Consider the following 22,086-nt stretch of genomic DNA (forward strand, 5'->3'; position numbering starts at 1 on the left):
TTGCATATGCTGAACAGTGATGCAGGATTAATAGATAGATGGAGGCTGACACACCCAAATTTTCCAATGGTTATAATCAGTCTGAGAGAAAGAGGTATCCCAGTCCTTGTGGTTTTTAGTAACAATGGTCATCAGTGGGCTCTAGACAAACTTTATCAGTTTATTATTTTACTTAGTGCCCCTACACGTGGCCCGTTCTGGGGTGGCCGGGCTCTGGCACTCAGTGGTTTGGTCTGGCCTCCCTGGCAGCCCTGCGCCATTACGGACCCTTTGTGGGGTGCCTTGAGACGACATTGTTGTAAATACGTGCTACATAAATACATAAACTGAAACTATCTCTGTAGTTATGCTGCTATAGGCTTAGGCTGCTGGAAGACATAATGACCACTTATACCCTCTTCAATACATTCTCACACTACTCTCCAATTTTGCATTATTTGCTGTTATTTCAGTTTTTAACTTTATGTTCTCTCTCTTTTCTCTTCCTAGAAGCTACACCTGGCCTGACTCTGTGTCTACCTGTGACACCTTCCTGAAGAGGGGCATTGCCCAAGCTTCTGCTGGCAACAACTTAATGCTCACCTTCTACAGATGATCCACTTGGCCCTGTCTTTCAGTGTTTAACCCTTTCTCTCTCCTAGATATAGCAATTGACTGAGCTTTTACTGTAACTAATTATATGTGCTCTCTTTCAGACTCTATCCTTGAAAACTGGCTCAAAGTTTATCTGTTCTTTCTTTCTAGATGAAACAACTAAAGGAGCTACATCCACTAACATTTACTTTTCCTTCCCATAGAAAGTACTCCTGGATCAGTGCTTCTGTATTCTTTGTGTGTCTATGTAAAGAGAGGAGACAATGAACATAAATATTATATGCTGATGTCATTTTAGCAGTTGTATCCAAGCCTTTAACCTCTCTGCCACATCTGATGGACACTACAGGTCCTTCTCAAAATATTAGCATATTGTGATGAAGTTCATTATTTTCCATAATGTCATGATGAAAATTTAACATTCATATATTTTAGATTCATTGCACACTAACTGAAATATTTCAGGTCCTTTATTGTCTTAATACGGATGATTTTGGCATACAGCTCATGAAAACCCAAAATTCCTATCTCACAAAATTAGCATATTTCATCCGACCAATAAAAGAAAAGTGTTTTTAATACAAAAAATGTCAACCTTCAAATAAGCATGTACAGTTATGCACTCAATACTTGGTCGGGAATCCTTTTGCAGAAATTACTGCTTCAATGCGGCGTGGCATGGAGGCAATCAGCCTGTGGCACTGCTGAGGTCCTATGGAGGCCCAGGATGCTTCGATAGCGGCCTTTAGCTCATCCAGAGTGTTGGGTCTTGAGTCTCTCAACGTTCTCTTCACAATATCCCACAGATTCTCTATGGGGTTCAGGTCAGGAGAGTTGGCAGGCCAATTGAGCACAGTGATACCATGGTCAGTAAACCATTTACCAGTGGTTTTGGCACTGTGAGCAGGTGCCAGATCGTGCTGAAAAATGAAATCTTCATCTCCATAAAGCTTTTCAGCAGATGGAAGCATGAAGTGCTCCAAAATCTCCTGATAGCTAGCTGCATTGACCCTGCCCTTGATAAAACACAGTGGACCAACACCAGCAGCTGACACGGCACCCCAGACCATCACTGACTGTGGGTACTTGACACTGGACTTCTGGCATTTTGGCATTTCCTTCTCCCCAGTCTTCCTCCAGACTCTGGCACCTTGATTTCCGAATGACATGCAGAATTTGCTTTCATCCGAAAAAAGTACTTTGGACCACTGAGCAACAGTCCAGTGCTGCTTCTCTGTAGCCCAGGTCAGGCGCTTCTGCCGCTGTTTCTGGTTCAAAAGTGGCTTGACCTGGGGAATGCGGCACCTGTAGCCCATTTCCTGCACACGCCTGTGCACGGTGGCTCTGGATTTTTCTACTCCAGACTCAGTCCACTGCTTCCGCAGGTCCCCCAACGTCTGGAATCGGCCCTTCTCCACAATCTTCCTCAGGGTCCGGTCACCTCTTCTCGTTGTGCGGTGTTTTCTGCCACACTTTTTCCTTCCCACTGAGGTGCCTTGATACAGCACTCTGGGAACAGCCTATTTGTTCAGAAATTTCTTTCTGTGTCTTACCCTCTTGCTTGAGGGTGTCAATAGTGGCCTTCTGGACAGCAGTCAGGTCGGCAGTTTTACCCATGATTGGGGTTTTGAGTGATGAACCAGGCTGGGAGTTTTAAAGGCCTCAGGAATCTTTTGCAGGTGTTTAGTGTTAACTCGTTGATTCAGATGATTAGGTTCATAGCTCGTTTAGAGACCCTTTTAATGATATGCTAATTTTATGAGATAGGAATTTTGGGTTTTCATGAGCTGTATGCCAAAATCATCCGTATTAAGACAATAAAAGACCTGAAATATTTCAGTTAGTGTGCAATGAATCTAAAATATATGCATGTTAAATTTTCATCATTACATTATGGAAAATAATGAACTTTATCACAATATGCTAATACTTTGAGAAGGACCTGTATACGATCATTTTCAGGCTATTCCATTAACTGGAGTAAATCTGAGGCAATGCCTCTCTCCAAGTTATGTATCTCATTTACAGTGTTGGGAACGTTACTTGTAAGAAAGAACCAGTTAAGATTACTAGTTACTTCTCCCACAAAGTAACTGAGTTAGTAACTCAGTTATTGCACTATCAAAGTAACTAGTTACTAGGCAAAGTAACTATTCAGTTACTTTTTAGAATCTAAAATTATGTTACAAGTTGCTGGCCAGAAAAATTACGCCTTTTCTCTTTGCACTGTGTAGGGTGGTCGGACTTCACGCTGGCCGCAGCAGGACTCGGGTTATTAGCCACAAGTAATGTAGAAGGGTGAGACTATTAGGGTGACTAGATATTAAAAAAACGAATCCGGGACAACAAGGATGCTTATGAGGGACATTGTGAGACACATTACCAACACTATGATGAAAAATTTTAATCTAACTAAGATGTCACATTTACATTCCTCAGTCTCTGCTTTGCTTGTTAATGAACAACAATGAACTAGCAGAAGCTAAAAAAAACAAACAAAAAAAACTACTAGCTTTTAAAGTATAAAACTGGTCATCTCGGCTGCTGTTACCTTATCTGTCTGGCAGTCCTCTCTGGGTTTGACGTAAAAGAGGTCCTTAGATCAGCAGGTTGATTTTTAGCTGTGCACTTCTTGTGCGATGCACTTTCACAGTGTCGCCTCACATTGTGCTCCCCTCCGTGTGAAATTAATAACTTTGGCAAGCTTTAAAACAATCTCTTTTCTTTTCCGTGAAATACTTTCCATTATATTCTATGTAGCCTACTGATAGCTATACAAGAAAATCCGTTTCTTCTTTTATTTTACTGACCAAACTGGTGCGGTTGGTCATGACGTGGGACGCTGCTGCGTATTTTTAATGACAGCTGATGGGTCTCTGAGATGATAACTGCAGCTCTGCTTTCCTCACATTTCAAAAGAGCTCCAGTATTTTCGTTTGACTTATCAGAATTTGACCTGGTCAAATGTGGGACAATGTTTCTGTTTGAGAAACACCGGGCAAGGAGTGAAAAATGCAGCACAGTCCCTTTACAAATCAGGACATTTGGTCACCCTAGAGGCGATGCGAAGTGCTTCATAAGGTTGGAGTTACTGGTCACCGACGTGGATAATTTATTTGTTCCCAGACATAACTTGCAAATCACATGCACATTTTTGCGTTTAACTTCAGCGAACCTGAAGTATTGCCTATGACTCCAACTTTTGAACGCTATCATTGAATTTACAAGACTCTCCTCCATCGTCATGTTTCTCTCTTGCTGTTGGTTTCTCTGTCTGTGTGAAGACCCGCCTACCTGTTGCCTTCTCAGCTAATCGGTATCAAGTATGCCGCTATTTGTTCGTGACCCCTCTCCTGCTTTTTCCTTGAAGAGCTTTAAAAAATACTCACTGCAGCTGTGGGAGAAAAGCAGATCTCTGCAGCAGCAGACTGTGCTCTTATTAAACCCTGCTTATTGAGTTGTAGTAACGCCTCGCGTTACATTGTAAATATTATAATGGTGTTACAGAAATTAGTAAAGTAATTAGTTAGAATACTCCTTTACTGAAAAAGTAACTGTTGCTAACACTATTATTTTGTAATGTAGTTACTCCCAACAGTAATCATTTATGTAAGAGAAGTTAAATTTTAGGTGGATTCCAAAGGGACTGAAATATTTTGGTATCGAGCTTTCTGAAGATATAGACAAAATAGTAGCACTAAACTTTAACCCCTTACTTCAAAAGATACAAACCTTGACAAACGGGAAAACTAAAGCTAACATTGTGGGGAAAAATTTGTGTCATAAAAATGATAAGTTACCCCGCAGTTCTACTACACTCACCAACCCACATTATTAGGTACACCTGCCCAACTGCTAGTTAATGCAAATTTCTAATCAGCCAATCACATGGCAGCAACTCAATGCATTTAGGCATGTAGACATGGTCAAGACGATCTGCTGCAGTTCAAACTGAGCATCAGAATGGGGAAGAAAGGTGATTTAAGTGACTTTGAACGTGGCATGGTTGTTGGTGCCAGACGGGCTGGTCTGAGTATTTCAGAAACTGGTGGTCTACTGGGATTTTCATGCACTACCATCTCTAGGGTTTACAGAGAATGGTCCGAAAAAAAGAAAATATCCAGTGAGCAGGAGTTCTGTTGGCGCAAATTCCTTGTTGCTCCCAGAGGTCAGAGGAGAATGGCCAGACTGGTTCGAGCTGATAAAAAGGCAACAGTAACTCAAATAACCACGCGTTACAATGTTGGGCCCCTTAGTACCAATTGAACATCGTGTCAACGCCACACCATACCTCAGTATTGTGTCTGACCATGTCCATCCCTTTATGACCACAGTGTACCCATCTTCTGATGGTTACTTCCATGTCATAAAGCATGAATCATCTCAGACTGGTTTCTTGAACATGACAATGAGTTCACTGTACTCAAATGGCCTCCACAGTCACCAGATCTCAATCTAATAGAGCACCTTTGGGATGTGGTGGTCGGGAGATTCGCATCATGTGCCCCTTTTCCACTGGTTCGATTTGGCCCGACTCGGCTCGCTTCGCGAGCATTTCCATTACTGTTATTTCAGTACCGGTACCTACTTTTTTGGTACCTCCTTCTTAGCAGGGCTAAGCGAGGCCGAGTTGGTACTGTACGTGACGTGAACAAACGGCTGTTCACTGATAGGCTGTGGCCGGCCGTAAGAGTCGACCAGCATAAAAAAAAAACATAAAAACAACCACTATTTTCAAAAGTCACCCCTTGGAGTAACGAGGAGGTGCAAGCTTTTCTGGCGATCATAGGATTTCGGTTTACAGGTCCTTCTCAAAATATTAGCATATTGTTATAATGTTCATTATTTTCTATAATGTCATGATGAAAATGTAACTTTCATATATTTTAGATTCATTGCACACTAACTGAAATATTTCAGGTCTTTTATTGTCTTAATACGGATGATTTTGGCATACAGCTCATGAAAACCCAAAATTCCTATCTCACAAAATTAGCATATTTCATCCGACCAATAAAAGAAAAGTGTTTTTAATACAAAAAACGTCAACCTTCAAATAATCATGTACTCAATACTTGGTCGGGAATCCTTTTGCAGAAATGACTGCTTCAATGCGGCGTGGCATGGAGGCAATCAGCCTGTGGCACTGCTGATGTCTTATGGAGGCCCAGGATGCTTCGATAGCGGCCTTTAGCTCATCCAGAGTGTTGGGTCTTGAGTCTCTCAACGTTCTCTTCACAATATCCCACAGATTCTCTATGGGGTTCAGGTCAGGAGAGTTGGCAGGCCAATTGAGCACAGTGATACCATGGTCAGTAAACCATTTACCAGTGGTTTTGGCACTGTGAGCAGGTGCCAGGTTGTGCTGAAAAATGAAATCTTCATCTCCATAAAGCTTTTCAGCAGATGGAAGCATGAAGTGCTCCAAAATCTCCTGATAGCTAGCTGCATTGATCCTGCCCTTGATAAAACACAGTGGACCAACACCAGCAGCTGACACAGCACCCCAGACCATCACTGACTGTGGGTACTAGACACTGGACTTCTGGCATTTTGGCATTTCCTTCTCCCCAGTCTTCCTTCAGACTCTGGCACCTTGATTTCCGAATGACATGCAGAATTTGCTTTCATCCGAAAAAAGTACTTTGGACCACTGAGCAACAGTCCAGTGCTGCTTCTCTGTAGCCCAAGTCAGGCGCTTCTGCCGCTGTTTCTGGTTCAAAAGTGGCTTGACCTGGGGAATGCGGCACCTGTAGCCCATTTCCTGCACACGCCTGCGCACGGTGGCTCTGGATGTTTCTACTCCAGACTCAGTTCACTGCTTCCGCAGGTCCCCCAACGTCTGGAATCGGCCCTTCTCCACAATCTTCCTCAGGGTCCGGTCACCTCTTCTCATTGTGCAGCGTTTTCTGATACACTTTTTCCTTCCCACAGACTTCCCACTGAGGTGCCTTGATACAGCACTCTGGGAACAGCCTATTCGTTCAGAAATTTCTTTCTGTGTCTTACCCTCTTGCTTGAGGGTGTCAATAGTGGCCTTCTGGACAGCAGTCAGGTCGGCAGTCTTACCCATGATTGGGGTTTTGTGTGATGAACCAGGCTGGGAGTTTTAAAGGCCTCAGGAATCTTTTGCAGGTGTTTAGAGTTAACTCGTTGATTCAGATGATTAGGTTCATAGCTCGTTTAGAGACCCTTTTAATGATATGCTAATTTTGTGAGATAGGAATTTTGGGTTTTCATGAGCTATATGCCAAAATCATCCGTATTAAGACAATAAAAGACCTGAAATATTTCAGTTAGTGTGCCATGAATCTAAAATATATGAATGTTAAATTTTCATCATGACATTATGGAAAATAATGAACTTTATCACAATATGCTAATATTTTGAGAAGGACCTGTATATCTTCTTGGAATTGAAGAAGAACCTCAATCAAGCTCACAAATACAACACATGATGCTTTAAAGCTGCGCCTCCAGGAGGTGTTCCCTTCAGTGGACCGAAAGCAGGTCTATGGAAATGCAACACACAATGTGCAGAGTAGAGGCTGACATTTTTTCGGGAGTCCCACGGGGCCAGGTTATCAGCCTTGCGGAGCTGTTCTGGGCTGGCCAAATCGAGCTAATGGAAAAGGGGCAATGGATGTGAAGCCGACAAATTTGCAGCATCTCTGTGATGTTATCATGTTAATATGGACCAAACTCTCTGAGGAATGTTTCCAGTACCTTGTTGAATCTATGCCACGAAGAATTAAGGCAGTTCTGAAGGCAAAAGGGGGTCCAACCCACTACTAGCAAGGTGTACCCAATAAAGTGGCCGGTGAGTGTATGTGGCAATGATGCTACCAATCAAGACACCGTCCACCATTTTTAGACAATTGGACGAAGTAATAAATTTTTCCTATGGGGCAGGAAAAGACGAATAAAACTGAGAAAGTTATGTACACATAAAGAGAAAGAAGGACTTGGCCCCCAGATCTTAGATTGTACTATTTAGCTTTTGAGATGACCAAAATAGCAAGGCAGTGGCAAGCTACAGAGACTAAAACTGCTTGGATGGTGATAGAACAGGAGATATGCTAGCCTCACCGACCCATGGAGGTATTATCATAAAAAGGCCTAACATTACAAATCCAAAACTTTTATATTCAAGGGATGTCTGGAACAGAGTACATAAAATGTTTAAACTTACAGAATCTCTAAAAAGTTACTTTTCATTTTGGTATAATTCTGATGTCTGTATTGGGAAGAAACCTGTGTATTGGAAACAGTGGCACACAAATTGTTTAAGCACAGTTAAAAGACCTTTTTGAAGATGGGGTGTTTTTGTCATATGATAAACTAAGGCAGAAATTTAATTTGGTGGGACAAGATCATTTTTGGACATTCAAACGAGGAGTTGTGTTATGTCAAAGCTTTACAATATTACTGATAACATGTGATAGACTACATGAGACTCCCAATTGGAGAACGAAAAGCCTCACAATTCTACAAAATATTCAACTCTTCTTTCAGTGACGACTAACCAGTTAAAGATGATTTGGCAAAGGGCTTTTGGTGGAGAGATTGAGACCTTGTCCACACGTAGAGAGATTTCTGGGAAAACAAGTAACTTTTTATGCAGTTTGGCCTTTCACCCACACATAAACTCCGTTTTACATCACTAAAAATAAATAATTATGAAAACTCCGGCCAAATTGAATATTTAAAAAAAACTTTTGAGTTTTGGTGCCTGCGTGTATCCATGATCAAACAGACTTTTATGGTTCATCACTGTCTGTGACAAATATTGTGGCGCCGACGTCAAATGTGCAACCATTGTTTATAGACTTGGCCAAACAGTGGAGTAAAAATGAATGCTGTCAGAGAGGTGCTGATTACATTGGTTCAGACACTTTTGTTTGTTGTGTCTTACAAGCCCTGCTGCTGCAACACATTCTGGGGCAGAGGAGAAAGTGCGCTTGAAGATCCGCCGCTTTGCACCAGCTCTCGCTCCCAGAATGCTGTTCAACGTCGCCATCGACGGTTTTGGATCAAACCTGGGCTGGCTGTTGGGAAAACTGAGAAAAAACCGTATTTAAAAGTTTAACTTCTTTTTCTGTCCACACAAACCAACCTCCTAAAGCCATGTTGTATACCCAACAGGAAGTCGTGATTGTTTTGAAGGATTCTGATTGGCTGACATAGGTTTCATTTTTGCAGTACACTGCTCTCTATGCATCTGGAGTGTTTAACACAATGCTCAGTGGCATATTTCTGCAGGTTGGTGTGGATGAAAACGTTTTTGAAAAAATCTCACATGTGCAATATTATTTTTAAAAACAATCTAGAGGAGATTTTATTTATTTTTTTAAACCCTGCTACGTGTGTACAAGGCCTGAAAGTGATAGATGGACAATTGAACAATTGTGGCTGATTGTGTTAAATATGTGAGAAAGACGAAGAGTAAACTTACACAACATAACATAGGTACTACTACACACCATCTAGATTGTATAAGATGAAGCTCCTGGATGATGGTTTGTGTTGGAAATGCAAAAAGGAACTTGGTACTTTCCTCCACAGTATGTGGGAATGTGTTTTAATCAAACCTTTTTGGACTCAGGATCTAGATATGTTAAGTAACTGGTTTGGAGCAGAAATTCCCTCAAATCCAGTGCTCTGCATACTGGGGGATAAATCTCAGTTACCCAATATAACCAATGGTAATTTTCTTTCATTTCAGTGGGTACAATAACAGCTTGCCAAGTAATTTTAAGACATTGGAAGGCATCAATAAGGCCACAGGTGAAAGAATGGGTTGGTGCAATGACCGAAACTGCATCCTATCAATGTATGCTTAGTTACAACAAGGGGGATGGGATGACCCCTTGGGACAGGTTTTGGGACCAAATGAAGGTAGATAATGACCCTCACTAAGTTATCAGGTTACGGACACTGTTTATGTACTTATAAGCTGATATCATTAGGTATTAATTTTCTTTCGCATTTAATGACTTTTGAGACAAAAACGTGTCTGTCACCGGAGTTGTCAATTATATACTATTTGTTCCTGTATGGAGAAATGTACCAAGTTTGCCATGTACCACGCCTTTGAAAAGTTCAATAAAACTTGAGTTCTTAAAATAATTTATTTATATTTATCTGTCTCTCCATCTTTCTGTCTCTCTCTTTATTACATCTTTTACATCTTTCTGTCTCTTTTAATCTTTATATATTGTCTTTCTTTCTCTATCTCTCTTTCTATCCAATTACCAAGCTCAGTCTTATAGAGCCAGGGAAATTAGTTAACCTGCGACAGCCAAGCCAGGTCAGAACCTTTTATTCTTTGGTGACTGGACTTCAGCTGCGTTTCAGTGGCAGGGCATGAAACACTATGGCTATTTTATAAACTTGTACCTTCGTCATGTACCAGGAGTAGGTGAGTTAGTCTTGCTGCAACTCGCATTAGAGGAAATGCTGCCATCAAAACGAAATTTGGGGCTTTTAAAAAACACAATTTCCTTGCCTGCTTTTTGGGTTTTGTCCAGGTCCGTCCAGTATTTGTCAAGTTTGGCCATTGAAAGTAGAGTAGCAACGATGCAGGGACAGAAAAATCGCTCACGAAGTGATCTAATAAAATGAATGACATCAACTATGAAAACTACCTATTGCTACCTTGTTGGCAGAGGGGAGCGCCCCCTTGGATAATGGTAGAGAAAACTCTGCCCTCAGTCAAATGTGTCAGCAAAAACAGAATGTACAACAAATGATGATATAAATAAAAATAAAAAACATTGTATCTAATCTCTTCAACTTGTAAAGACAACAACAACTTTGTTGCTGTAAAAGTGAATATGTAATCTAAATAAATACAAAGTAAACATAAATTATAAATCTGCTTTTGTTATAACAAAAACTGGAGCTCTTTTGACCAAGTCCCTAATAAACAGACATTAAAAAAAATAAAATCAACAACAGAACACTTAAAGGTGACCTATTATTTTTCCTTTTAAACATTTGGGATAGGTCTATGGGCTATACAAAACACGTTAATAAATTTTTTTGCGCAAAATCATTCTCAGATTATTAGATTGGACCTATTTTAGGGCTCCGTCAGTTTTATTGGAAATTAGCTGTTTCTGGCCGCACCAAGGACTTCATACAAGTGAAAACGAAACAGAAACTTATAAAAGGGCAAGACAAAGTAGCACATCCGTGCAAAGCAGACGTCCGCTGGACATGTCTGTGCAAGGATAAATTTTTATGTACGCGGTATAATACAATAAACTGCTCGGCCGGAAAAAATCTCTACATCAAACTGTTTTATACAGGTCCTTCTCAAAATATTAGCATATTGTGATAAAGTTCATTATTTTCCATAATGTCATGATGAAAATTTAACATTCATATATTTTAGATTCATTGCACACTAACTGAAATATTTCAGGTCTTTATTGTCTTAATACGGATGATTTTGGCATACAGCTCATGAAAACCCAAAATTCCTATCTCACAAAATTAGCATATCATTCAAAGGGTCTCTAAACGAGCTATGAACCTAATCATCTGAATCAACGAGTTAACTCTAAACACCTGCAAAAGATTCCTGAGGCCTTTAAAACTCCCAGCCTGGTTCATCACACAAAACCCCAATCATGGGTAAGACTGCCGACCTGACTGCTGTCCAGAAGGCCACTATTGACACCCTCAAGCAAGAGGGTAAGACACAGAAAGAAATTTCTGAACGAATAGGCTCTTCCCAGAGTGCTGTATCAAGGCACCTCAGTGGGAAGTCTGTGGGAAGGAAAATGTGACCGGACCCTGAGGAAGATTGTGGAGAAGGGCCGATTCCAGACCTTGGGGGACCTGCAGAACCAGTGGACTGAGTCTGGAGTAGAAACATCCAGAGCCACCGTGCACAGGCGTGTGCAGGAAATGGGCTACAGGGGCCGCATTCCCCAGACCTGGGCTACAGAGAAGCAGCACTGGACTGTTGCTCAGGGGTCCAAAGTACTTTTTTCGGATGAAAGCAAATTCTGCATGTCATTCAGAAATCAAGGTGCCAGAGTCTGGAGGAAGACTGGGGAGAAGGAAATGCCAAAATGCCAGAAGTCCAGTGTCAAGTACCCACAGTCAGTGATGGTCTGGGGTGCTGTGCCAGCTGCTGGTGTTGGTCCACTGTGTTTTATCAAGGGCAGGGTCAATGCAGCTAGCTATCAGGAGATTTTGGAGCACTTCATGCTTCCATCTGCTGAAAAGCTTTATGGAGATGAAGATTTCATTTTTCAGCATGACCTGGCACCTGCTCACAGTGCCAAAACCACTGGTAAATGGTTTACTGACCATGGTATCACTGTGCTCAATTGGCCTGCCAACTCTCCTGACCTGAACCCCATAGAGAATCTGTGCGATATTGTGAAGAGAACGTTGAGAGACTCAAGACCCAACTCTCTGGATGAGCTAAAGGCCGCTATCGAAGCTTCCTGGGCCTCCATAAGACCTCAGCAGTGCCACAGGCTGATCGCCTCCATGCTACGCCGCATTGAAGCAGTCATTTCCGCAAAAGGATTCCCGACCAAGTATTGAGTGCATAACTGTACATGATTATTTGAAGGTTGACGTTTTTTGTATTAAAAACACTTTTCTTTTATTGGTCGGATGAAATATGCTAATTTTGTGAGATAGGAATTTTGGGTTTTCATGAGCTGTATGCCAAAATCATCCGTATTAAGACAATAAAAGACCTGAAATATTTCAGTTAGTGTGCAATGAATCTAAAATATATGAATGTTAAATTTTCATCATGACATTATGAAAAATAATGAACTTTATCACAATATGCTAATTTTTTGAGAAGGACCAGTATGTCACACACTGCTCCGAGCACACAGTCGGGAGTACGCGCAGCGTCACGGTCACTCTCTGCTTTGCACTAAGAGGTGTATACCTCTTCTTTGTCCCTAGTCTGGTGTAATGGCCTTTAACACCACTTCTTTTCTTTTTGTTTTTCCAAAGCTACACGGCCTGTTCTACTAGTTTTGCCTCCTCGCCCGATGGTATTAAGGACGAGGTAGTAAGTGTGGGAAATGTGGGAATTTTTCACCAGAAATATAGAAAATTGGTATACTCAACTACGAAGACGTGGACAGTGCGCACGCTGGTCACAGTACGCCTGACTATGTTCTGCCCTTGAGACACAACAAGAAGTACTCACATTTCTGTACTGATTTGAGTTCTCAAAGCAGTCCGTGGTGAAGTGATTCGCACAAATTAGTACCGTTTTCGGCAGTGTAACCGGAATATTGCCCTCGTTGGGAATAACCTTGCTTATTATAAGTTATAGATGCGCTTTCACACACAGACCAGAATGATAAAGTATGAATGCTAATGTTTTCACTTTTCTTAGAATAGGATAATAATTCTCAATGACCTACAGTTGACAAGAAGTTTAGTGCATTGTGTTGATTGTGGTACATACTGTCATAGGAGCGATAATATTGCAGCAGCCACACTTTCTATTACACACTATCAGATAGACACAAGAATGGTGACACATAGTCTACTGATAAACACTGAGGGAGTAAACATCCCTTGCAGGGAGTACCAGACATAAAAACCATGTGTGACCGTATTTTGGGGCCGTTTCGTCACTTCAATCACCGAGCGGGTTAGGGACGGGAGCCATCAGCACTGATCTTTGTAACCATTCCTCTGCCTTATTTAGAATAGGAAGTGTTGAGAGTATAGAACAGTTTGAGAGTCATTCCCTTTAAAAGAAAGTGATTGCAAGCACTGATGATACTTCTGGGGAAAAGAATTCGGGGGAGATCTGAGGTGTCTGACTGTGCGGTAGCTCGGACACCCTCAAAAATAAAATGAAGCCTCCAATCTCTGTTATACGACAGAATGAGAATGTGCACGAGGGTCTTTGCAGGCAACAACAGAACATCTGCCTTTGAGGGCAGCCATTGCAGGGTTCTCACCAGCGTATTTCAGCATAGTGGGCCACTACACTGAAATTAGGCCGCTACGGTCATTTTTTATGAGCATAGCGGCCCTTTGACATCTGGCCACCCTCTCCATGTGGTTTTTATGTCGGCTCAAGCACATGTGCCAAGTCTGCTCTCGCTTCCTTTCAACCCATGCAACCGCCAACGGTAAAACTTTCTAAAATCATGTCATCTTCGAAAGGTGGGTATAAACAGCGTCATGACGGGCTTGCAGAAGAACACCCCACCCCATGCTCATAAAAAGTCCTGGTGAGAACCCTGCGTTGTAAAGCGCGTGTAAGGTAAAACCAGCCGGTGAGATGTTATCCTCTACTGAAAATCAAGTGGGTGGAGCTCGGCATCAGTTGCTAGTCAGGGGCGGGACTCAGCTAACGTTGCTAGTGTAATTGTGGCGTCATAATTACACAGCTTTTAAAACCACACGTTTTCTAGAAAAAAATAAAACATTCCTATTTATTCATAGCCAAAAAACAGCTGAATAGTTTTTTTGGCATTTGGACTGTTCGTAGAAGCATTAGAGACCCAAATGTAAGAATGAAAATGATCAAAAAGTGAATTTTGCATATTAGGTCCCCTCTGTAAATAATGTTCAGGCTCATTATATGAGTTTTACTTTGTTTTCAACATTTGATTGAGGTTTAATGAGACACCTGAGATTGCTTGTCTTTGAGAGACTTTGATAGATCTCTAGACAGAGCGGAAACAATTGTTACTTTTTGCTCTCTCTCTCTCTCTCCTGGTAGCGTCATGCAGGTGAACAGCAATGACACTCCTGCTCTAGTCTTTCCTACCTGTAGTTGTTTTATTGTGCATTTGTTGCTCTTTCGGTTGATAAAAGCTTGGTGTATTTTGCACCTGGGTCCTTATAAAGCATCACATATCTATGAATTATCCCTACTAACTGATGATATTTACTCGTCATCTTGGAAATAAAATATTAAATGTTTCTACATATCCCCTGCAATGTGCTCATGTACCACTAGGGGTACAAGTACCCTTGTTTGGGAATCACTGATCTACAGCCATAAGTTGGAAACAATATAGTTCATCTCCTGCCACAGTAAATTGGCAACATGTGAACATGTACAGATGTTTAATAATTTACTACATGTAGTGATTTTGTTGAGGGGTCCTGTTGGCAGGTGCATAACCCTTAAATAATTGTAGGGAATAGGCTGATCTTCTTTAAATATTTATTCATAACAATAACATTTTTTTACCATTGCATTGTGTTTTAAATTTTTTCTTATTATTGTTTTAATTTTGTTTTATTTTGTGTGCTTCTACTATATCACTTTACTGTTACAACAGAAATTAACTACTGAATGACAGTGCATTATTTTGTTCTATTCTAGATCCTGAATGCCCGACTACCATATATAAAGTTGCAGTTCAACATAATTACACAATAAACCGCTGCAGAAAGCATTTTGACATCCAAGTCTCGTTGAAATTGTTGATTTTAGCAACACAGGCAGTATTAAAGCAATTCACTAGGTGTGAGAGTCAAACCTAACAGTCACCAATCACAAATAAAACCCCTAACGTAATCTTATATTGGTTGTCGAAACTAACTTTTGCATGTAAAGATTACAGATTTTTCCATCACCTTTAAAATTTTTGTATTTATGTACTGAACTGCCCTCTTTGTGATACACAGTCAGCAGCAAGCATGTATAATTCCATTTATAAATCCCACATTAAGTAAAACTGGCTCTTTGTTTTAACATGTTATGTCACATGTCATCTGCCCAATAAGTATGAATTTGGAGAAATACTATCAATGAAACATGAAAACTGAATTGTTGACAAAACATTAGATAAGAAATATTTAGACATTCAATTCAAGAATACGTCCTATCAATCACAGGTAAATTACTGGATTGTGTTCTATTTGTTTTGTGTCTTTTTTGGGTGTTTGTGTGGTAAATAAAGTAGGCAAAAAATCACAGAACTGATTGAGCTAAAGACCTAGTATTAATCATCTATACAGCAAATGGAAAATTCAGACCTTTTTTTAGCTCCATCAATCCCAAGTAGGTTTGATGATTAACTTATTCTTAGAATGATCTTCCCACATACCAAAGGGCAAAACAACATATCCTCACAGATCAATGTCATGGCAAGAAAATTGCATTAATCGGAATGTGACTATAAACTTTATTCTGGAAGTTCAAAGAAATTGTGAAGTTACTGCCTTGACGAATTGTAGTTGTCAGATAGGCGAGGGAAAGGACAACAAAACCAATAATTGTGACTGTTTCTTTTAATATTATTACACGTTTCCCCTCAACGTTGAGAGATTGACTGATTTATTTATTTACTGGTAAACCAACTGGTTGAAGATCCACTAAAAGTGGCGATTCTGTATCTTTTATCAAACGTAGTACACAAACCTGAATTTCGGTGAAAATAAAATCTGTGCAGACGCTATTGCAGCTGTGTAACCATGTTGCCACACATGTGACAGACTGAAGGAGAAAGTGGGGGTAGTCTTTTTTTCACATCACACCAATCTGACAGATTTGCAAGCAGGACGTCAATAGAACAGGAGAGCTAAAAACAGATGTTTTCTTTCCCCCTTTACGTTAACCATCTATCGCACAAATCTAAAACTGCAGATTTTAATGATTTTAAAGAACCGCAGTTCTTAGTCTGAATATCTTGATCCACAAAGCAACAATGAGTTTATGTGGCGCATTCATTCTGATTTACTAGCTCACATAGTCCACGCGCACAGATTTTAGGGGAAGCTTCGGAGCACGGCTAAAGCTAACTAGCATCCAGCTCCAGATGCTGTTGTGGCTATTTTTCGGAGCGTTAACACTGGAGAACAAAACAAGCCCGAGGTGGGACATGGAAATCCCAGATAGGCGCATTTGGCCTGCTTTTGCTCAGTTTAAAGAGCACAAAGAGATACACCGTGAGCTGCTGTCCCGGGTGTAACGAAGGAGTTTTGAGTGTAATTTATTGCTGTGACAGAGAAAACAACAGAGAAAGAGGCAATCGAAACGACACCCGTGGGTCTGCACTGCGGGTTCTAAATATCATCTTCTAGTTTTAGCCGAATGCTAGCTCGTTTCCGAAACGTGGTTCATCCAGGAATTAAAATACAAAAGTAAAACTGCTACAAGCTGCATTAAAAATTATTGTTCTTTTACTTACACGTTCAGTTGTAAGCACGGCCCGAGGTTGCCAGGCGCGTTTAGGCGAAAGCAATATGGCTGATGTGTTAAAAGCGATGCAATGTGGGAAATGAAGGCGATTTATGACCACTGGTTTTTGTACACAACTGAATATAGACCCAAAATTTGTTTTCAAAAAAGACAGCTTTTAGTTTTATGCGTAAATGATGGCATGTAAGAGTTGGCACAAATATTCGTAAAAGTGTTGTTTTGCAAGGAAAAAGCCAAGTTTTACCGCTTAAGCTTAATGCCTTGACCCAAGTCAGGATATATTACTCCTACAGGGGAAAGTCAAAATATGCAAGTCCAAAATCCTAAACTTTGACATTCCAGTTTTAAATTAGCTATTTGACAAAATACATGTAATGCAATTGCAGAGTAAAAATGGCTAATTTCCAGAACTTATTCATGCCTCATAAGATGTGCATTCATTTTACAGAACAATTTTGGAAGGATATTAACCTAGTATGACAGAAGGATTTTTAGATCTCTGTCCTTTAAAATAACCACTATCAAATAAAGCTGTAACACTAATTTAACTTTATAGCAGTACTATATAAGCTATAGCTAGATTTGTATGCCTAAATGACATAAAAATATCAATGCTAAAAACAAGAGATGTTTTCTAGAACAAACATCTAGAGTTACTCAATAGGGGATATTTTATTGTTAGATTCAGTTCAGGTTGAATTCAGTTTATTTATACAGCACAAATTCACATCAAATATCATCATAAGTAAATTTACAAAATAAATGACTCAAAAAAATTCAATACAATCTTACAAATTCCAACTTAGGTACAATTTATTATAAACTGATCCTAGTTGTCAAACAATGCAGTTGCAAATTTATTTCAATCAAATTAGTTAAAACGTTTTCTGAGGAATCTGTTGTGCACCAGCCATGGATATAAACATGGAAAAAACATGGATTCTGAAGTGTACAAAAACATGGATGGCCAAGTGTTTTGAGCATAACAGTTAAAGAACAATTTAACTTAGTTTTTTATTACCTTGAGCATCTTTAATCTGCTCCAAGTCAAAATCAACAGTACTTAGACACTTCAAACCTGGACTAGATCATTCTACACTAATAGCAGAATCCTATAAACACAATTTGGAATTTGTGAAACTTTATTTGATTTGTGAAAATTTAATAAAGGGCCATATTAGAGCTTGTTTCCATTTGGACAATCTTAGAACTTGTTCTGCTCCAAAACGTTCTCCAAAACCTGCTCTCTAACTGTTTTCCGAATTGGAAGCTACCACTGGAAGCCAACTTCAGCTTCATCACTACCTTTTGGGTCAAAAGAGCCTCTGCAGAAGCAAACGAGTGACTCACATGATCAAATGAGCGTAATTTGATTGGCTAAAAGCCGCACGACTCTTCTTTTTGGATTCTTGGATTTTTTTTGGCAGGTGGCATCCAATATCAAGATGCATTATCAGCCACTTGACTCGATCTAGTGCTGATTGCTTTGGCACGAGTCACCACTAGGTCAACACATTTGCAGGTGAATTTTTGCAAGCAAATTTCTGAAGGTGAATTGTTTCAGGTGAATTTTTACAGTTGAATTTTTGCACAGGATAAAAATTCAGCGTTATAGGTTCAATGTCTAAAAAAGTGATTCTAATGAAACTAATTTACTTACATACTGTTGTTTGAACAACAGTCTCATGAAGAAGATGCTCCGGGTTCTCCAGAATGTTCTTCATTTTTTTAAGAATCCTTCTTTGTTGCACAATGATCTCCAGAGGTTCCAGAGGAGTCCCCAGAACAGAGCCAGCCTTCATTATTAGCTTGTTGAGCTTTTTCAAGTCCCTGGCTCTGATGCTGCTACCCCAGCAGATGATTGCAGAAGAGATCATACTCTCCACATCAGACGTTTAGAAGATATGCAGCACCTTGCTGCAAACACTGATGGCCCAAAACTTCCTCAAGAAGTACAGTCTGCTCTGTCCCTTCTTGTAGACGGCTTCACTGTTACATCTCCACTCCAGTCTGTTGTCCAGGTGAACTCCGAGGTATTTATACTCCTTCACCATCTCCACTTCTTCTCCCATGATGGAAATAGTGTTTGACCTATTCCTGTTTCTGTTAAAATCTACAATCATCTCCATTGTTCTATTCACATTCAAGATGAGATCATTGTTTCCACACCGGCGGGCCACCAGCTCCTTCTACTCAGTTTCTTGTTCATCTCTGACCCAACCCATGACTGCAGAATCATCTGAGTATTTCTGCAGATGATAGGAGTCTGTCTTGTACTGGAAGTCTGAGGTGTACAGAGTAAAAAGGAATGGTGAGAGTACAGTGCCCTGTGGTGCTCATGTGTTGCAGACGACCTGCTTAGACACACAACCCTTCAATGTCACAAACTGTGGTCTGTTTGTCGGGTAGTCTTTGATCCAGGAGATGGTTGAAGCCTCCATCTTAGTCTTCTGGAGTTTGTGTCAATTGATTATTTATTGTCCTTTAACCACTAGTCAATGTCCAAACCGTTAATGTCCCTAAAAAAGTTTTAAATAATCCCCAGAACAAAATATTCACATCTTCCATGAAGGTGTCGAGTTTTTGGATACACAACTTTTTCAGTATGTTAATTATTTGATTACATCTACCTAAATTAGACCTTTATGGTCCTTCCCTGTATCTATCCCCAATTCTAGATAAAAGTAATATTCATATTCTGGACAACCTTAATCAGACCATCATTGAGTTATTCATAACTAACAAACCACTGTAACCAGTCATTACTCTAATTTTTCAGTTTTTTTCATCCTAGGATTTTTTTTTGTTTGTTTGTTTTCTCTGAAGTCTAAAGTAACACAAATATTTAAGACAAATATTGAGACAAAAATTTAGGCAAACACTTATGACACATAACCTTTACCGCTTTGGCCTACCCTCTTTAAGAAGATTGGGCAGTGAAACCTTTTATCATCAAATTATTCAATCAGAAACCTATAGCAGAATGACAGGTTCTATTAGGTTTTGTTACCACCTCAAAGATAATTTGCGTCCAATTTCACCTTAAGAAAATTCAGAAGAAATTTAAGTTTTCATCCTCTGAAACCCAGATAATTGTTTCAACTTGTGAGCATCCGAACACATACAGTCAACACCAACGTTAGAGAAAAAACATATGAAAAACAAAACTTGGAGTACTCCAAAACGTTCATTTGTTTTCCTAACACAACTACAAATCAAAACTTTAAAACAAATTATGAGCATACAGAAACCTAAACATATTTGATTCCCGCAGATTTCACTCAGATGGCACACATCAAAACATCATTCATACCTTGGGCCTTCATTCATTCCTCTTACACCCTGTTCAACCACATTTTTTTTCCATCCCCCAGCCCCAATCTTCTGAGTCATACTGTTTCTGAACCCCAGAGATCTTATGACCTAAGTGATAATGTATCAATGGACCCATTTGTCGGGCTGCTCCCAGCTAATGAAGGAAAAGGGAGATGAAAGGGCAGATAGATTAGCTTTAAAGGGTATCATTCTCTTTAGAAAAAGGTGAGGCTATTCTGTCTAGGAGTCGTTCGTATCTGGTGGTCTGACGCAAACGTTATAGAGACATGGCATCTTGTTACCCTTTGGCACCATCAAGTGATGAAAGTTGAAAATGAATTCGTAATAATACCTGCCACAATAAAACTATTCATGCATAAATAGTTTGTACAATTGTTTTTTAATGCCATTAAATAAATCAAATATATCATTTAATGCACCTACCGCTCTCTGTGAAAAACCAAGTCTTAAATGTATTACGTTAATTTTAATCTAGTCAGAAGGCAATGGTAGGTGTATTATTTTTGAAACTATAGAGTTAGCAGCATTTTTCCTCCTATCTGTAAGTCTTAAAAGGGTGAAAGTCTAACCAAGTTTAATCACTAATTATTTGTTGTGAGGTTTTTGAAAAACCCAACTTTTGGAGTCAGACAAAGATGAGGCTAAGCGGTTGAGCTGAAATCCTAAATTTAATATTGTTTGTAAGCCTGTTGCCTTAAACTTTTCACTTTATTGTTCTGTAGAATGTTTTCCCTTCCAGTCCGTAAAAGAGTTGTCACAAAACTGGTGCTGCCAGTTCTAGAACACAGAAATGTTATTTATGGCAATACCACAGAAATTAATCTTCATCCCCGAAATGCTTTTTATCATAGTCTCTGTAGATTTATTTCAGCGCATGAGCGGCAGAGAGTGAACACAAGTTTACCTTGGGATGTTCTGTAAGGTAAAACAGGGAACAACAGGTTACGTGGTGGGTAGACCACAGCTTTGATTATACCGAAGTAGCTGCTGGGGTCATCAAAATCTTTGTAAATGATGGTGGGGTGTCCGAGGGGAAAAACGCAGTTGGCGTTTACATAAGGGTACAGAGATGTGTAATCCACATAGTGTACAGTTTCATCCGGTTCCGCTGTGTACCTCAACTTCATAGGACAGGTGCGTCCACCATACAGCGCATCCCGGGGGGATAGCGGTTCGGGTGCATTAACTTTCTCAAGAAAGCTGATTTTTTCATTTCAATCCACTCATGCTCCCATATGACTTCGAGACGAAGGCCGTACACAGTTTGTAACACCTTGCTTCTCTCAACAGTGGCTGCGTAAAACTGTTCAAATGCGACCCCTCTCAACAGACACTTGTCATGAGGCATGTAACACTTTTTACAGCCGTGGAAAAAACAGCCATAAAATTCAAACGCAACTTTGACACCGTTAATCTCTGCATACCCATCCACTGAATATGGCCCGATTTTCTTTTCACCCCTATTTAATGCATGCTCGATAAATATGGCTCTGCTGTCTGCAATCCAGCCGAGCCATTGAATGGACGCGCTGGAGAACGTTTTACTGCTACGTCTGTAGTCCAGAGGTGATGGAATGGCTAAGGTTTGAGGAGGAAGGAAATTGGTTACAAAAACCTTCATGCAGGCTGATGCTATTGTGATACTTTTAAACGGATCCACACTTGTCTCCTTAAAGAACTCGTCTCTGAATTTTAAGCATCCTTGAAAAAGAATTTCAACGTCATTTTTACAATAACGAATAGCTTCTTTCTTAAAGTCAAAGACCTCTTTGCTCGCTTCTCTGTACCAGCTGCTAAACACCTGTTGTTCTTGAAGACTCATGCGTTCTACAGCGTAGCAGGATGGAGGAGGAAAAGCCCCCACATACTGGAGATGTTGTTCAGAGGAAAATAGGTGGGGAAAAGAACCCTTGCTTTGATCGGTAAAGCCTAACGCTTTCGGCATGGCACTAAGCTTCATGCACATGAAGGACAGGCTATCAATGTAT

The 22,086-nt window shown here is 40.2% G+C and overlaps 1 protein-coding gene across 2 annotated transcripts in view; it reads right to left on the minus strand.

Annotated features, from left to right (window-relative positions):
- The window catches only part of rnf2 (ring finger protein 2), a 40,679-nt gene extending 23,864 nt beyond the window's left edge, over nt 1-16,815 (minus strand). The window contains exon 1 of one of the 2 annotated variants that reach the window (XM_047369046.1): nt 16,752-16,815. The gene's annotated coding sequence lies outside the window, so the exon portion shown is untranslated. Of the gene's footprint in view, nt 1-3,145; nt 3,859-16,751 lie in introns of those variants that run through there. The other variant, XM_047369047.1, reaches the window with a different exon arrangement.
- Between the last annotated feature and the right edge of the window lie 5,271 nt (nt 16,816-22,086).

Source organism: Girardinichthys multiradiatus, chromosome 6 (assembly GCF_021462225.1).
Source record: "Girardinichthys multiradiatus isolate DD_20200921_A chromosome 6, DD_fGirMul_XY1, whole genome shotgun sequence".
NCBI lineage: Eukaryota > Metazoa > Chordata > Actinopteri > Cyprinodontiformes > Goodeidae > Girardinichthys > Girardinichthys multiradiatus.